The sequence below is a fragment of the Oncorhynchus keta genome, chromosome 14, assembly GCF_023373465.1.
Source record: "Oncorhynchus keta strain PuntledgeMale-10-30-2019 chromosome 14, Oket_V2, whole genome shotgun sequence".
Lineage (NCBI taxonomy): Eukaryota > Metazoa > Chordata > Actinopteri > Salmoniformes > Salmonidae > Oncorhynchus > Oncorhynchus keta.
Genome location: NC_068434.1, coordinates 69,411,158 through 69,427,329, shown reverse-complemented (window position 1 = coordinate 69,427,329; position 16,172 = coordinate 69,411,158). Strand labels below are relative to the sequence as shown.

The 16,172-nt window shown below is 44.0% G+C and overlaps 1 protein-coding gene across 1 annotated transcript in view; it reads right to left on the bottom strand.

The window, feature by feature from the left end:
- LOC118393877 (disintegrin and metalloproteinase domain-containing protein 10-like) overlaps nt 1-16,172 on the bottom strand; it is a 97,161-nt gene that overhangs the window by 55,797 nt on the left and 25,192 nt on the right. The gene's annotated exons all lie outside the window — the stretch shown is intronic.

Below are 16,172 nucleotides of genomic sequence, written 5' to 3'. Positions count from 1 at the left end.
CCATGACTCCCAGGTCTCATGGATCACTGGCCTTTAGACAAACTACACTGATAAAGAGCAGATGCAATTACACTGTTCAGATTTATCCATTTGAACTTGGTGTCATTGATGGAGCAGAGGCAGCTGGGATCAGACACCCATAAACCCTAGGAGTGTGTGATCAAACCAGGGATAAGTGCTGGGCTGCTGGGTACCAGAGACCCAATCCAACACACGGCCAGCCAGCCTGCCCTCAGCTGCTGCCAACTGGGATAACCTCAGACTGCAACTCCATAAGAGAGAGGCTCTCAGACTGCTGCAACTCTAATCCAATGTAGCAGTGACAATCCTCCAGGATTTCAGGAGGCTGTCAGAGGTCTCACAGGGCCCATGGCTGTCTGCACCCTGCAGCCTCGCAGGGATGCGTGAGAGAGAGGGTGGGAGGGAGGGAAGGAGAGACCATGATAGTGTGTGTAGAGGGCATAGTGTAGATATGTAGAAGACAGGGGGGACAAAGCGAGAGAAAGACACATTCAATTGACCCATGATAATAATCTCTCCACCTCAGTGAAAGTGAGGATCTGAGTTGTGAAAGCTGGTCTCAACCTTCTTGGTGAAACATACGGTGGAGTTTTCTGCACCCCTCTCAATGTTCAGCAGAGCTAGTTTTACAGGTAGTCAAGATGCACTACAAAGCCCGTCTTGTAGAAACATCAGTAACAACTGTCAACAACAGATGGAGTTTGAAGTCCAGGAACTTTTTGCATGTAGAGCAACACCGGATAATGAAAGCGCTTATTTACAAAGGCTTGCCAAATTTGTGCTTTTTCAAACTCTCAAAAGTATAGGCTTACAATTTTGTTGATTAAAGAATAAAAACATTAGCTCGTGATTTATCCTCTTAAAAATAATATTGCTTACATTTACAAACAGCAGGGCTTGAAATTCACTTTTTAAGCCACGTGTCCTTCTGACAAGTCGGACACATTTTTTTTACTTGTCCGAAAGTTTAAGAGAAAAATAAAATATGGTCGGTAACACAATTTTTACATCATTGTATGATGCAAGGAACCAATTTACAAAAAATACATTATCATTACCATATAGAATCAATCAATCAAATATATTTTAGGCTAGGATACAGTCTGCCTATTGTCTTCTTTCTGAAAATGTCTCAAAATACAACACTGCCCCTTTAAGGCTCTCCTGGAGGACAGTTGACAACCCTTGAGGCTTCTGCTTGCTTCAGTTTGGCTGGCAGCTAGGCGAACCAAACACGTGTGCTGCAAACAACCTTAAAAAAGACCTTCACTTGAAAAAGCGTCAATAATACTGTTTGTCCAGCGTGAGACGCCGTAGGCAGTATGCACTTCCACAAAATATTCAGACTTAATTAATTTTTGCCAAGGAGATCTTAGTCTTGCAATTTTACATCTAAGATGTTTGGTGCAGTATTTCTCAAGTGAAAAATGTGCATGAAAGCGAGTTGTCTATCGTTGAGTGACAACAAACACTTAAATTGAAGAATCAACACTGTTGACCAATCACAGACGAAGGGGCGTAGACTTCGGTTTGCCTCGATTTGTTTGTGTGTGCATGAACAGCCAGAAAAAACCTTGCCGAAGACCAAAACTAACAAACGTCATAATATATGCATGAACTGTTCCAAACGGGAAGCATGCGGACGCCTTCAGTAGCGTATAAAATATTGCAACATTACAATTAAATACTTTGTCTTTATAAAATAATTCCCAGAGATCAAATGGCTAAGGTAGGCTACTCCAAAGCAAGGTAGCTAATTAAGGCATGTTTATCCATAACCTTAAAAGGCTAAACTACTCAGGTTTCTACTGACAGTATGTGAGTTTGTTAGAATAGTCTAACTATGTTTTTATGTTGTCAGAATTACATCGCCAATGATGGCAATCCCAGCTCTCCCACGGTATCAGATTGTATGCAGCAATGGTTTATTAACGCACCCCGTTCATCAATTGCGTGTCCGCCATTTGTGGAAGTGCCAACGCAATACAATTCCACTCCGATGAGCTCTGCAGAAATTGAGAGAACAGTGCGCAAAACATCGCATCCGGAGGACACTGATCCAATTCTGCTGAGTAATTGTTTGATATTGTGATGTGTGTTGACATTAAACCCTAAACAGACTCATTTTAAGTGTTTGACTTTGTGTTAATGTTTAAGAGCCACTTTGAGTCTTCCCATCAAGTTATCATACCAACACAGAACTTCACTGACTAAATGGTCTCAGGGGGTTTCGACCTAGAAACTAAACATCTAAAACATAAATAAACAAAACGACTGAATACAGCATAACAAATCATCCTTCCTGCTGCTGGTTCTCAGGAAAGGTTCTGAACAACTTCTTGAGACGGTGTGGGCTGAGAGGAGCAGTACTGAGTACCACTAGCTGTGCACTAGAGGTCCACCTGAGAGAGACAAATGCTTGTTCTTGATCAAGCACCAAGCTCTCCTCACAACAGTCTGACCTCGCAGAGGGCTCATGGGAGCCATAAAGCATTGTGGGTAGCTGTGGCTGGGGCCGGCGTAGCGCTGCGTTCCATCTCTGCCACGCTCCGTCTAGGTTGGTATGATATCGTTAGTGCTCCATGAAACATTCATCCAAGGGCAGAGAAACTGGGTTTTCAACAGCCAAGGCTATGAAAAACACAACCAGTACACATACACACACCAGTGTCCATGGCTAAACAAACAGGGCTGTGTTTCACAGTGGTAGAGGAGGTTTTTATAACCAATAGAGGTGCAGTTAGACTAAGGGTAGCAGCTGACTGATAAATGATTCAGTGCCTGACTGAGCGTCTGACAGTCATACAGCTGTCCTCTCTGTATTCAGCACAACCTCAAGCCCACAATCAGACCGCCAGTCAGTGGGACTGACTTTCACACTCCCTTATCTCCTGTCCAAACCCCCGGAAACAGACCAGGTAACTGGATAAAGGAGACTCCAAACTAACCAGGCATGAGATAATGCATTATCACACAGACAGGTATAGGCCCGAAGACAAGCACACAAATGAGAACCCACACCTACAAAACACTACAGGCTATACAGTGGGGCAAAAAAAGTATTTAGTCAGCCACCAATTGTGCAAGTTCTCCCACTTAAAAAGATGAGGCCTGTAATTGTCATCATAGGTACACTTCAATTATGACAGACAAAATGAAGGAAAAAAAATCCAGAAAATCACATTGTAGGATTTTTTTGCAAATTATGGTGGAAAATAAATATTTGGTCAATAACAAAAGTTTATCTCAATACTTTGTTATATACCCTTTGTTGGCAATGACAGAGGTCAAACATTTTCTGTAAGTCTTCACAAGGTTTTCACACACTGTTGTTGGTATTTTGGCCCATTCCTCCATGCAGATCTCCTCTAGAGCAGTGATGTTTTGGGGCTGTTGCTGGGCAACACAGACTTTCAACTCCCTCCAAAGATTTTCTATGGGGTTGAGATCTGGAGACTGGCTAGGCCACTCCAGGACCTTGAAATGCTTCTTACGAAGCCACTCCTTCGTTGCCCGGGCGGTGTGTTTGGGATCATTGTCATGCTGAAAGACCCAGCCACGTTTCATCTTCAATGCCCTTGCTGATGGAAGGAGGTTTTCACTCAAAATCTCACGATACATGGCACCATTCATTATTTCCTTTACACGGATCAGTCGTCCTGGTACCTTTGCAGAAAAACAGCCCCAAAGCATGATGTTTCCACCCCCATGCTTCACAGTAGGTATGGTGTTCTTTGGATGCAACTCAGCATTCTTTGTCCTCCAAACAGGACAAGTTCTATTTTGGTTTCATCTGACCATATGACCATTCTCCCAATCTTCTTCTGGATCATCCGAATGCTCTCTAGCAAACTTCAGACAGGCCTGGACACGTCTGGCACTGCAGGATTTGAGTCCCTGGCGGCGTAGTGTGTTACTGATGGTAGGCTTTGTTACTTTGGTCCCAGCTCTCTGCAGGTCATTCAGTAGGTCCCCCCGTGTGGTTCTGGGATTTTTGCTCACCGTTCTTGTAATCATTTTGACCCCACGGCGTGAGATCTTGCTTGGAGCCCCAGATCGAGGGAGATTATCAGTGGTCTTGTGTGTCTTCCATTTCCCAATAATTGCTCCCACAGGTGATTTCTTCAAACCAAGCTGCTTACCTATTGCAGATTCAGTCTTCCCAGCCTGGTGCAGGTCTACACTTTTGTTTCTGTTGTCCTTTGACAGCTCTTTGGTCTTGGCCATAGTGGAGTTTGGAGTGTGACTGTTTGAGGTTGTGGACAGGTGTCTTTTATTCTGATAACAAGTTCAAACAGGTGCCATTAATACAGGTAACGAGTGGAGGACAGAGGAGCCTCTTAAAGAACAAGTTACAGGTCTGTGAGAGCCAGAAATCTTGCTTATTTTCCACCATAATTTACAAATAAATTCATTAAAAATCCTACAATGTGATTTTCTGGATTTTTTTTCTTCTCATTTTGTCTGTCATAGTTGAAGTGTACCTATGATGAAAATTACAGGCCTCTCTCATATTGTTAAGTGTGAGAACTTGCACAATTGGTGGCTGACTAAATACTTTTTTGCCCCACTGTATACGCAGCAGAAGAATCGTCCATCCTTCTGGCCAATCCAGTCATGGCAGGCAGTTCACTGCAAGGCCAAACTCACCTTAGAGAGATTACAGTGGCAGGGTTCATGTTAGTTGACCTGTGGCATGCAGCTTAACATGTTAACCCCAGTCTGGGGTAGATAGATGAGCTGGACAATCACGCTGAACACACGCTCACTCACACAAACAAACGGGCAACCTGGCTGAATGGTGGCCTGGAATAATTAATGTAGGGGGTTCCCCTCTGAGTCAGACCACTGGTGTGTTGACTGTTTGCGAGGTGACATAAAGGTGTAAGGCCTCTCTCTGAACCATGCTGTCCTGTCCCCTTACTAAAAGGAATGCTCTACTGTAGCAGTTGTTTGTTTCAGTTAGCTAGGAACCTTTATTTGATCCCATGTCCTAGTGAGGTGAAATCTCGTCTAAGAGAGAAGCCGGTGCCCACTAATTCCCTTAGTCTCTCCCCTGGCACTGAACCCTTTTAGTATTCTGTACTGTACCCTGGCACTGAACCCTTGGTGTATTCTGTACTGTACCCTGGCACTGAACCCTTGGTGTATTCTGTACTGTACCCTGGCACTGAACCCTTGGTGTATTCTGTACTGTACCCTGGCACTGAACCCTTGGTGTATTCTGCACTGAACCCTGGCACTGAACCCTTTCAGTATTCTGTACTGTACCCTGGCACTGAACCCTTGGTGTATTCTGTACTGTACCATGGCACTGAACCCTTGGTGTATTCTGTACTGTACCCTGGCACTGAACCCTTGGTGTATTCTGTACTGTACCCTGGCACTGAACCCTTGGTGTATTCTGTACTGTACCCTGGCACTGAACCCTTGGTGTATTCTGCACTGTACCCTGGCACTGAACCCTTGGTGTATTCTGCACTGTACCCTGGCACTGAACCCTTGGTGTATTCTGCACTGAACCCTGGCACTGAACCCTTGGTGTATTCTGTACTGTACCCTGGCACTGAACCCTTGGTGTATTCTGTACTGTACCCTGGCACTGAACCCTTGGTGTATTCTGTACTGTACCCTGGCACTGAACCCTTGGTGTATTCTGTACTGTACCCTGGCACTGAACCCTTGGTGTATTCTGTACTGTACCCTGGCACTGAACCCTTGGTGTATTCTGTACTGTACCCTGGCACTGAACCCTTGGTGTATTCTGTACTGTACCCTGGCACTGAACCCTTGGTGTATTCTGTACTGTACCCTGGCACTGAACCCTTGGTGTATTCTGTACTGTACCCTGGCACTGAACCCTTGGTGTATTCTGTACTGTACCCTGGCACTGAACCCTTGGTGTATTCTGCACTGTACCCTGTACCCTGTATTCTGCACCCTGAACCCTTGGTGTATTCTGTATTCTGTACTGTACCCTGGCACTGAACCCTTGGTGTATTCTGTACTGTACCCTGGCACTGAACCCTTGGTGTATGCTGTACTGTACCCTGGCACTGAACCCTTGGTGTATGCTGTACTGTACCCTGGCACTGAACCCTTGGTGTATTCTGTACTGTACCCTTGGCTCTGAACCCTTGGTGTATTCTGTTCTGTACCCTGGCACTGAACCCTTGGTGTATTCTGTTCTGTACCCTGGCACTGAACCCTTGGTGTATTCTGTACTGTACCCTGGCACTGAACCCTTGGTGTATTCTGTACTGTACCCTGGCACTGAACCCTTGGTGTATTCTGTACTGTACCCTGGCACTGAACCCTTGGTGTATTCTGTACTGTACCCTGGCACTGAACCCTTGGTGTATTCTGTACTGTACCCTGGCACTGAACCCTTGGTGTATTCTGTACTGTACATGTACACTGTACAAAGCCTCAGGAATGCCCTATCGGGTACCTTGATCTATCTGCTCATAGTGTTGGAGTGGAAGGAGGGGAGTGGTAGTGATGTGTGTGGGCATACACCGGCTTTTCTGTGAAGAGCCTCATAATCAGACACCCCTGCCTTGGCTGTGACGGAGGCGGAGTAAGACTGCATGCTCAACACAATACAAAGGTCACACAGGGAGGAGGAAACAGTCAACAGTTCAATCTTCACTTTTTATTTTTTTATTATACCTTTATTTAACCAGGTAGGCAAGTTGAGAACAAGTTCTCATTTAAAATTGCGAACTGGCCAAGATAAAGCAAAGCAGTTCGACACATACAACACAGAGTTACACATGGAGTAAAACAAACATATTCAATAATACAGTAGAAAAATAAGTATATATACACAATGTGAGCAAGTGAGATGAGATAAGGGTGGTAAAGGCAAAAAAAGGCCACGGTGGCAAAGTAAATACAATATAGCAAGTAAAACACTGGAAAGGTTGATTTGCAGTGGAAGAATGTGCAAAGTAGAGATAGAAATAATGGGGTGCAATGGAGCAAAATAAATAAATAAATAAAGTAGGAAAAGAGGTAGTTGTTTGGGCTAAATTATAGATGGGCTATGTACAGGTGCAGTAAACTGTGAGCTGCTCTGACAGCTGGTTGCTTAAAGCTAGTGAGGGAGATAAGTGTTTCCAGTTTCAGAGATTTTTGTAGTTCGTTCCAGTCACTGGCAGCAGAGAACTGGAAGGAGAGGCGGCCAAAGTAAGAATTGGTTTTGGGGGTGACTAGAGAGATATACCTGCTGGAGCGCGTGCTACGGGTGGGTGCTGCTATGGTGACCAGCGAGCTGAGATAAGGGGGTACTTTACCTAGCAGGGTCTTGTAGATGACCTGAAGCCAGTGGGTTTGGCGACGAGTATGATGCGAGGGCCAGCCAACGAGAGCGTACAGGTCACAGTGGTGGGTAGTATATGGGGCTTTGGTGACAAAACGGATGGCACTGTGAATTTATTGAGTAGGGTATTGGAGGCTATTTTGTAAATTACATCGCCGAAGTCGAGGATTGGTAGGATGGTCAGTTTTACAAGGGTATGTTTGGTAGCATGAGTGAAGGAAGCTTTGTTGCGAAATAGGAAGCCAATTCTAGATTTAACTTTGGATTGGATATGTTTGATGTGAGTCTGGAAGGAGAGTTTACAGTCGAACCAGACACCTAGGTTTTTGTAGTTGTCCACATATTCTAAGTCAGAGCTGTCCAGAGTAGTGATGTTGGACAGGTGCAGGCAGCGATCGGTTGAAGAGCATGCATTTAGTTTTACTTGTATTTAAGAGCAATTGGATGCCACGGAAGGAGAGTTATGGCATTGAAGCTCATCTGGAAAGTTGTTAACACAGTGTCCAAAGAAGGGCCAGAAGTATACAGAATGGTGTCGTCTGCGTAGAGGTGGATCAGAGACGCACCAGCAGCAAGACCGACATCATTGATGTATACAGAGAAGAGAGTTGGTCCAAGAATTGAACCCTGTGGCACCCCCATAGAGACTGCCAGAGGCCCGTACAACAGACCCTCCGATTTGACACACTGAACTCTATCAGAGAAGTAGTTGGTGAACCAGGCGAGGCAATCATTTGAGAAACCAAGGCTGTCGAGTCTGCCGATGAGGATGTGGTGATTGACAGAGTCGAAAGCCGTGGCCAGGTCAATGAATACGGCTGCACAGTATAGTTTCTTATCGATGGCGGTTAAGATATCGTTTAGGACCTTGAGCGTGGCTGAGGTGCACCCATGACCAGCTCTGAAACCAGATTGCATAGCGGAGAAGGTATGGTGGGATTGAAAATGGTCGGTAATCTGTTTGTTGACTTGGCTTTCAAAGACCTTAGAATGGCAGGGTAGGATAGATATAGGTCTGTAGCTGTTTGGATCAAGAGTGTCCCCCCCTTTGAAGAGGGGAAGGACCGCAGGTGCTTTCCAATCTTTGGGAATCTCAGACGACATGAAAGAGAGGTTGAACAGGCTAGTAATAGGGGTGGCAACAATTTTGTCAGATCATTTTAGAAAGAAAGGGTCCAGATTGTCTAGCCCGGCTGATTTGTAGGGGTCCAGATTTTGCAGCTCTTTCAGAACATCAACTGACTGGATTTGGGAGAAGGAGAAATGGGGAAGGCTTGGGCGAGTTGCTGTGGGGGGTGCAGTGCTGTTGACCGGGGTAGGGGTAGCCAGGTGGAAAGCATGGCCAGCCGTAGAAAAATGCTTATTGAAATTCTCAATTATAGTGGATTTATCAGAGGTGACAGTGTTTCCTATCTTCAGTGCAGTGGGCAGCTGGGAGGTGGTGTTCTTATTCTCCATTGACTTTACAGTGTCCCTGAACTTCTTTGAGTTTGTGTTGCAGGAAGGAAAGTTCTGCTTGAAAAAGCTAGCCTTGGCTTTTCAAACTGCCTTTGTATATTGGTTTCTAGCTTCCCTGAAAAGTTGCATATCACGGGGGCTGTTCGATGCTAATGCAGAGCGCCATAGGATGTTTTTGTGTTGGTTAAGGGCAGTCAGGTCTGGAGAGAACCAAGGGCTATATCTGTTCCTGGTTCTAAATGTCTTGAATGGGGCATGCTTATTTAAGATGGTGAGGAAGGCATTTTAAACAAATAACCAGGCATCTTCTACTGACGGGATGAGATCAATATCCTTCCAGGATATCCCGGCCAGGTCGATTAGAAAGGCCTGCTCGATGAAGTGTTTCAGGGAGCGTTTGACAGTGATGAGTGGAGGTTGTTTACCCGCTGACCCATTACGGATGCAGGCAATGAGGCAGTGATCGCTGAGATCTTGGTTGAAAACAGCAGAGGTGTATTTAGAGGGCAAGTTGGTTAGGATGATATCCATGAGGGTGCCCGTGTTTATGGCTTTGGGGTGGTACCTGGTAGGTTCATTGATCATTTGTGTGAGATTGAGAGCATCAAGCTTAGATTGTAGGATGGCTGGGGTGTTAAGCATGTTCCAGTTTAGGTCGACTAGTAGCACGAGCTCTGAAGATAGATGGGGGGCAATCAGTTCACATATGGTGTCCAGAGCACAGCTGGGGGCAGATGGTGGTGTATAGCAGGAGGCAACGGTGAGAGACGTTTTTAGAGAGGTGTATTTTTAAAAGTAGAAGTTCAAATTGTTTGGGTACAGACCTGGATAGTAGGACAGTAGATTGCAACACCGCCCCCTTTGGCCGTTCTATCTTGTCTGAAAATGTAGTTAGGGATGAAAATTTCAGAATTTTTGGTGGTCTTCCTATGCCAGGATTCAGACACGGCTAGAACATCCGGGTTGGCAGAGTGTGCTAAAGCAGTGAATAAAACAAACTTAGGGAGGAGGAGGCTTCTAATGTTAACATGCATGAAACCAAGGCTTTTACGGTTACAGAAGTCATCAAAAGAGAGCACCCAGAGAATAGGAGTGGAGCTAGGCACTGCAGGGCCTGGATTAACCTCTACATCACCAGAGGAACACAGGAGGAGTAGGATGAGGGTACGGCTAAAAGCTATGAGAATTGGTCGTCTAGAACAGAGAGTAAAAGGAGGTTTCTGGGGACGATAAAATAGCTTTCAAGGTATAATGTACAGACAAAGGTATGGTAGGATGTGAATACAGTGGAGGTAAACCTAGGCATAGAGTGACGATGAGAGAGATATTGTCTCTAGAATCATCATTGAAACCAGGTGATGTCATCGCATGTGTGGGTGGTGGAACTGAAAGGTTGGATAAGGTATAATGAGCAGGGCTATAGGCTCTACAGTGAAATAAGCCAATAAACACTAACCAGAACAGCAATGGACAAGGAATATTGGCATTAAGGAGAGGCATGCTTAGTCGAGTGATCATAAGGGTCCAGTGAGTAGTGAGGTTGGTTGGGGTCACGGCGATTCAGACAGCTAGCCGGGCCACCGGTAGCAAGCTAGCATAGGATGGAGGTCTGTTATTAGCCACCTCGTGCGTTTCCGTCAGTAGATTAGTGGGGTTCCGTGTGGTTAGGGGGGGATCAATCCGATTGGCAAAATAGATATAGTTATAGTGACCCAAGAAAAATTGTCCGATAGATCTAATCAGATAGCAGGAGATAAGACCGCTAACGATTAGCTGGCCGCTGATGGGCGTTCAGGTAACGTCGTAACGGAGGGGCCAGTTGGATAACTCCCTCGGGCAGATAACGTCGGTAGTCCAGTTGTGAAGGCCCGGTGGGACTCTGCATTGGCAGTAAAACGGGTCCGAATAGGTGATTGTAGCCCAGGAGTGACTCATGGAACTCTTCAGCTGGCAAGCTCCAGAATAATTGACCGTTCTACCACAAGTCTGCATTCGTTCACACTGGGTGTGAAAAGAAACAGACTGGTATAAGTCAATTTAAGTACATTTGGTAGAAGCTCCCTCCAGCTCATGCTAGATAGAGAAAAATTGGGGGTGGGGTATGGAGGCTGAATGCCGCCCATGGTGTGCTTGCTCATACGTCACATGTTCTCAGTCATAAGGGCGGTGCTCAACGGCTGGAACGGAGATCTGAAAATATCTCAGAACTATCCAATCCAATCATTCAATCATTCCAATACTATTATTGGAATGCCGGTAATTCAGGGAAATGTTAGATGAATAAAGCCGTGTACTGTTGTGCACCATCCTCTCAATCATTTTTCTTCACAACAGACACTCACCTGTCCTGTTAACTTCTTATGGCTGGGGGCAGTATTGAGTAGCTTGGATGAATAAGATGCCCAGAGGTGCCCAGAGTAAACTGCCTGCTACTCAGTCCCATTTGCTAATATATGCATATTATTAGTATATTTGGATAGAAAACTCTGAAGTTTCTAAAACTGAATGATGTCTGTGAGTATAACAGAACTCATATGGCAGGCAAAAACCTGATAAAAAAATCCAACCAGGAAGTGGGAAATCAACTCATTCCCTATTGAAGATAGTAGGATATTGGTCATGTTGCACTTCCTAATGCTTCCACTAGATGTCAACAGTCTTTAGAACCTTGTTTGATGCTTCCACTGTGAAGTGGGGCAGAATGAGAGAGGAATGAGTCAGGGCTCACCCAGAATGCCTTGAGCTCGTGATGCTCGTTCAAGTGAGAGTTAGCTCGCGTTCCGTTGCATTTCTGAAGACAAAGGAATTGTCCGGTTGGAACATTATTTAAGATATGTTAAAAACATCCTAAAGATTGATTCTATACATCGATTCTATACATCGTTTGACATCTTTCTACAGACTGTAACGGAACTTTTTGACATTGTCTGCTCCGAGTGAACGCGCTTCATGAGTTTGGATTCGTTTCCAAAACACGCTAACAAAAGTAGCTATTTGGACATAAGACATTATCAAACAAAACAAACATTTATTGTGGAACTGGGATTCCTGGGAGTGCATTCTGATGAAGATCATCAAAGGTAAGTGAATATTTAATGTTATTTCTGACTTCTGTTGACTGCACAATATGGCGGATATCTTTTTGGCTTTTTTAAAAATCTGACACAGCGGTTGCATTAAGGAGCAGTGTATCTATAATTCCATGCATAACACTTGTATCTTTTAACAAATGTTTATTATGAGTATTTCTGTAAATTGATGTGGCTCGCTGCAAAATCACCAGATGTTTTTGGAACTACTGAACATAACGCACCAATGTATACTGAGATTTTTTGATATAAATATGAACTTTATCAAACAAAACATACATGTATTGTGTAACATGAAGTCCTATGAGTGTCATCTGATGAAGATCAAAGGTTAGTGATTAATTCTCTCTCTATTTCTGATTTTTCTGACTCCTCTCTTTGGCTGGAAAAATGGCTGTGTTTCTGTTTCTTGGCTCTAACCTAACAATTGTTTGTGGTGCTTTCGCCGTAAAGCCTATTTGAAATCGGACACTGTGGTGGGATTAACAAGAATTGTATCTTTAAAATGTTGTGAAATACTTGTATGTCTGATGAATTTGAATTATGAGAGGTCTGTTTTGAATTTGGCGCCCTACACTTTCACTGGCTGTTGTCATATCGATCCCATTAGCAGGATCTCAGCCCTAAGAAGTTTTAAACCACTTGATGTATCACACTACACTCCAGGATGAGACAGAAAACTGGTGAAGACATCCCAGCAGAAAGCAAAGGGCTTGCAGAAAAGACATGGCTGAGGAAAACGTTCACATGAAGTTAACGTTAGCTGTGACTGCCTCCCACACAAGCAGCTCCTGCTGTTTCCATAGGGCTAATAATGTCATGACGCAGAGTGTAAGCAGTACAGTAGGGGGTATTCTGATCAGTCCCCCACAAAAAACCTTCAGAAGACAGTGGTGAAGAAAGAAGAAAGGAATGTGTTGAAAAATGACAGGGCTCCTGGGATAGATTATTTTTAGGTCTCACAGCACCCTTTCACACACACAGCAGGCCACGGAGAAGGAGAGAGAGAGAATGAGAGAGGGTGAAACACCTTTTCTAATAGCTGGGACAGTGACGCAACCACACACAATGAGAAAGATTGTGTGTGTTTCATTGTGTTTCATTGTGTGTGTGTGTATGCACGCATATGGATGTACATTTGCATGTATGTATGCAAGTAGAGTGTGCATGTGTCCCAGTTTAAAAGTGTTGGTTGGTAATAAGCTCATCCGAGGCACATCGAAGGGTGGGAGGTGTACAAGACGAGCCGGCTCCAGAAAAGCTGCATGTTCCCCTTCATGTCCATAGGCACTGAGTAATTATGAGCTCTGCTCTACACAGAGGCAGTGACTGCTAACTGACATACTAGCCCATTCCACCCATCTGGTGTAGCTACTGGGAAACAATGTGAACACCTGCAGGGCTATCTCCAGAACAAGCAGTGAATGAAACGGTCCTCTGAAACAGACTGAACCAGGAAGTGACCGCTGCAGCCTGTTATCTCACCATTCCTGGGAGACCACAAACCTGCTAGCTGGAAATACAGATAGCAGAAACTAAGCTGTGTTATCACTAGAGGTCGACCGATTAAATATATTTGTAATAATGACAATTACAACAATACTGAACAACAACACTTATTTTAACTTAATATAATACATAAATAAAATCTAAAAAATAATGAGACATGCTCAATTAGGTTTAAATATTGCAAAAACAGTGTTGGAGAAGAAAGCAAAAGTGCCATGTAAAAAAGCTAACGTTTAAGTTCCTTGCTCAGAACATATGAAAGCTGGTGGTTCAATATTCCCAGTTGAGAAGTTTTAGGTTGTAGTTATAGGAATTATGATGCGTCGACCATTTCTCTCTATACCATTTGTATTTCATATACCTTTTGACTATTGGATGTTCTAATAGGCACTTTAGTATTGCCAGCCTAATCTCAGGAGTTGAAAAACAGCGCTAGGCTACAAGCATTACTAACAGCTGCTAGCAAACGCAGTAAAGTTTGAATGAATGCTTACGAGCCTGCTGCTGCCTACCACCACTCAGTCAGACTATTATAATTATGTCTCTGATTTGATATAGCAAACACAGAAATATGAGCCTTTGGTCATTAATATGGTCAAATCCAGAAACTCATTTCGAAAACAAAAGGTTTATTCTTTCAGTGAAATATGGAACCGTTCCGTATTTGATGGAACGGGTGGCAACCCTAAGTCCAAATATTGCTGTTACACTGCACAACCTTCAATGTTATGTCATAATTATGTAAAATTCTGGCAAATGAATTACGGTCTTCACACAGTTCGCAACGAGCCAGGCGGCCCAAACTGTTGCATATACACTGACTCTGCGTGCAATGAACGCAAGAAAAGTGACACAATTTACCTAGTTAATATTGCCTGCTAACATCCATTTATTTTATCCAAATATGCAGGTTAAAAAAGAATATACTTTTGTGCATTGATTTTAAGAAAGGCATTGATGTTTATGGTTAGGTACATTCGTAAAACGATTGTGCTTTTGTTAAATCATCACCCGTTTGGTGATGCAGGCTGTGATTCGATGATACATTAACAGGCACCGCGTTGATTACATGCAACGCAGGGCAAGCTAGTTCACCTAGTAATATCAACCATGTGTAGTTAACAAGTGATTGTGAAGATTGATTGTTTTTTTAAAGATAAGTTTAATGCTAGCTAGCAACTTAGCATGGCTCCTTGCTGCACTCGCGTAACAGGTGGTCAAGCCTGCCACACAGTTTCCTTGTGGAATGCAATGTAATCGGCGTCCAAAATCGCCAATTACCGACTGTTATGAAAACTTGAGAATCGGCCCTAATTATCGGCCATGTCGGTTAAATCGATCGACCTCTAGTTATCACCCAAAGTAATTGTTTCCAAAACATAAAATGGTGCCATTATGAAAGAGAAACTAGGGTCTACTTGAACAGAATAGGACTGACGTGATTTAAGCCGGGGGGGTGGGTTAAAACTGACATGAATATCAGCATTTGACAGGAGTGACATGCACATGTTGTTGTACATACACAAAAAACATATCTTCTAAAGAAACATGGTAGCCTATGTGACAAGAGTCCTCTGCCCAGTAGCTTTGGGATTAGAAGGTAGGTAACACTATAGCAGAGATTGTTAAAGAGTTGTTTACAGAAACTGATAGGTCTAGCTGTATTGCAGCTCCCAAAAGAACCTCTACTCTACAGTTTGCTCTGCCTGCCTCCGCCTGAGGTGCTGCTGGTGTCCGTTACACAAGAGGACGATACCCCCTTCACTGGGAGTGAATCCACACAAAGGTCAGGACTCGGTACCGCTCCCGTGACAAGGGAGAGAAGGAGGACAGAGCTGGCAGAATAAATACACAGTCCTGTACTGTCAGTTTGTGAACTGAAGAGGACAGAGGATTTTGCCCCGTTGGGAGGGTGAAGGTCATCTTAGTTAAGAGACAGGTGGTAGCATGGACTGCCAGTCCCAAAATCAGTAAGACTATCTACATCTGGCCAAGCTCCTCATCATTCCCCAAATAAAGCATTTTGGATCAACCAAAAACCAGACAGCAGCCCTTCTCTTAGATGTATGCACATCTTTTCTATCTCTTCATATTAACCTCTAGGTTTGTGTTTTGCCGAGATGTGATTTGGAAAAACTCCTTGGTGATCATATCAGTCAAAGTCAGAGATAGCTGGAGACTACAATCGGCTGGATTTAATAACCCAATAACCATCAACTCATCCCACATACAGACAGGCACAGAGTCAGCCTAGGACAGAATACTAAACATTTGATAGGAATAGGTGGGGGCCTGTGAGAAGTAGTAGCTTGCTGCAGGCTGATATAACACTTTAGGCCTGGTTACCAGAGAACACCCTGTCTTCCAGTAGGCTATCCCTGCATCACGCTGGTGTACAATGCCAAGCCAGACTACCACACTGCTCTCAATGTCCCAGCCAGTGTGGGAAATACAATGTTCTCACAAGATTCCAGCGGTCAGGATGTTAAGATATTCCTGTAATCCAAAACCCCACACAGAGACTTCATTGGGCGAATCCTCCCTTAAAAATAACTTTTGATCATGCAGGAAAACACGTCACAGGTCAGTTCTTTACTACAAGCATCAACAGGTTTGTTGAGTTGGGCGTGACGCTCGATTTACCTGGAAAGCAGAAGCCAGATCTGTTCATATTCTATCCAACTCCTCTGACTGACATTGTCATGTCATTCAATAATTGGTCAATTAATGGCATGACAACAAAAAAAAAAATCAGATGAGTTGGCTAAAGC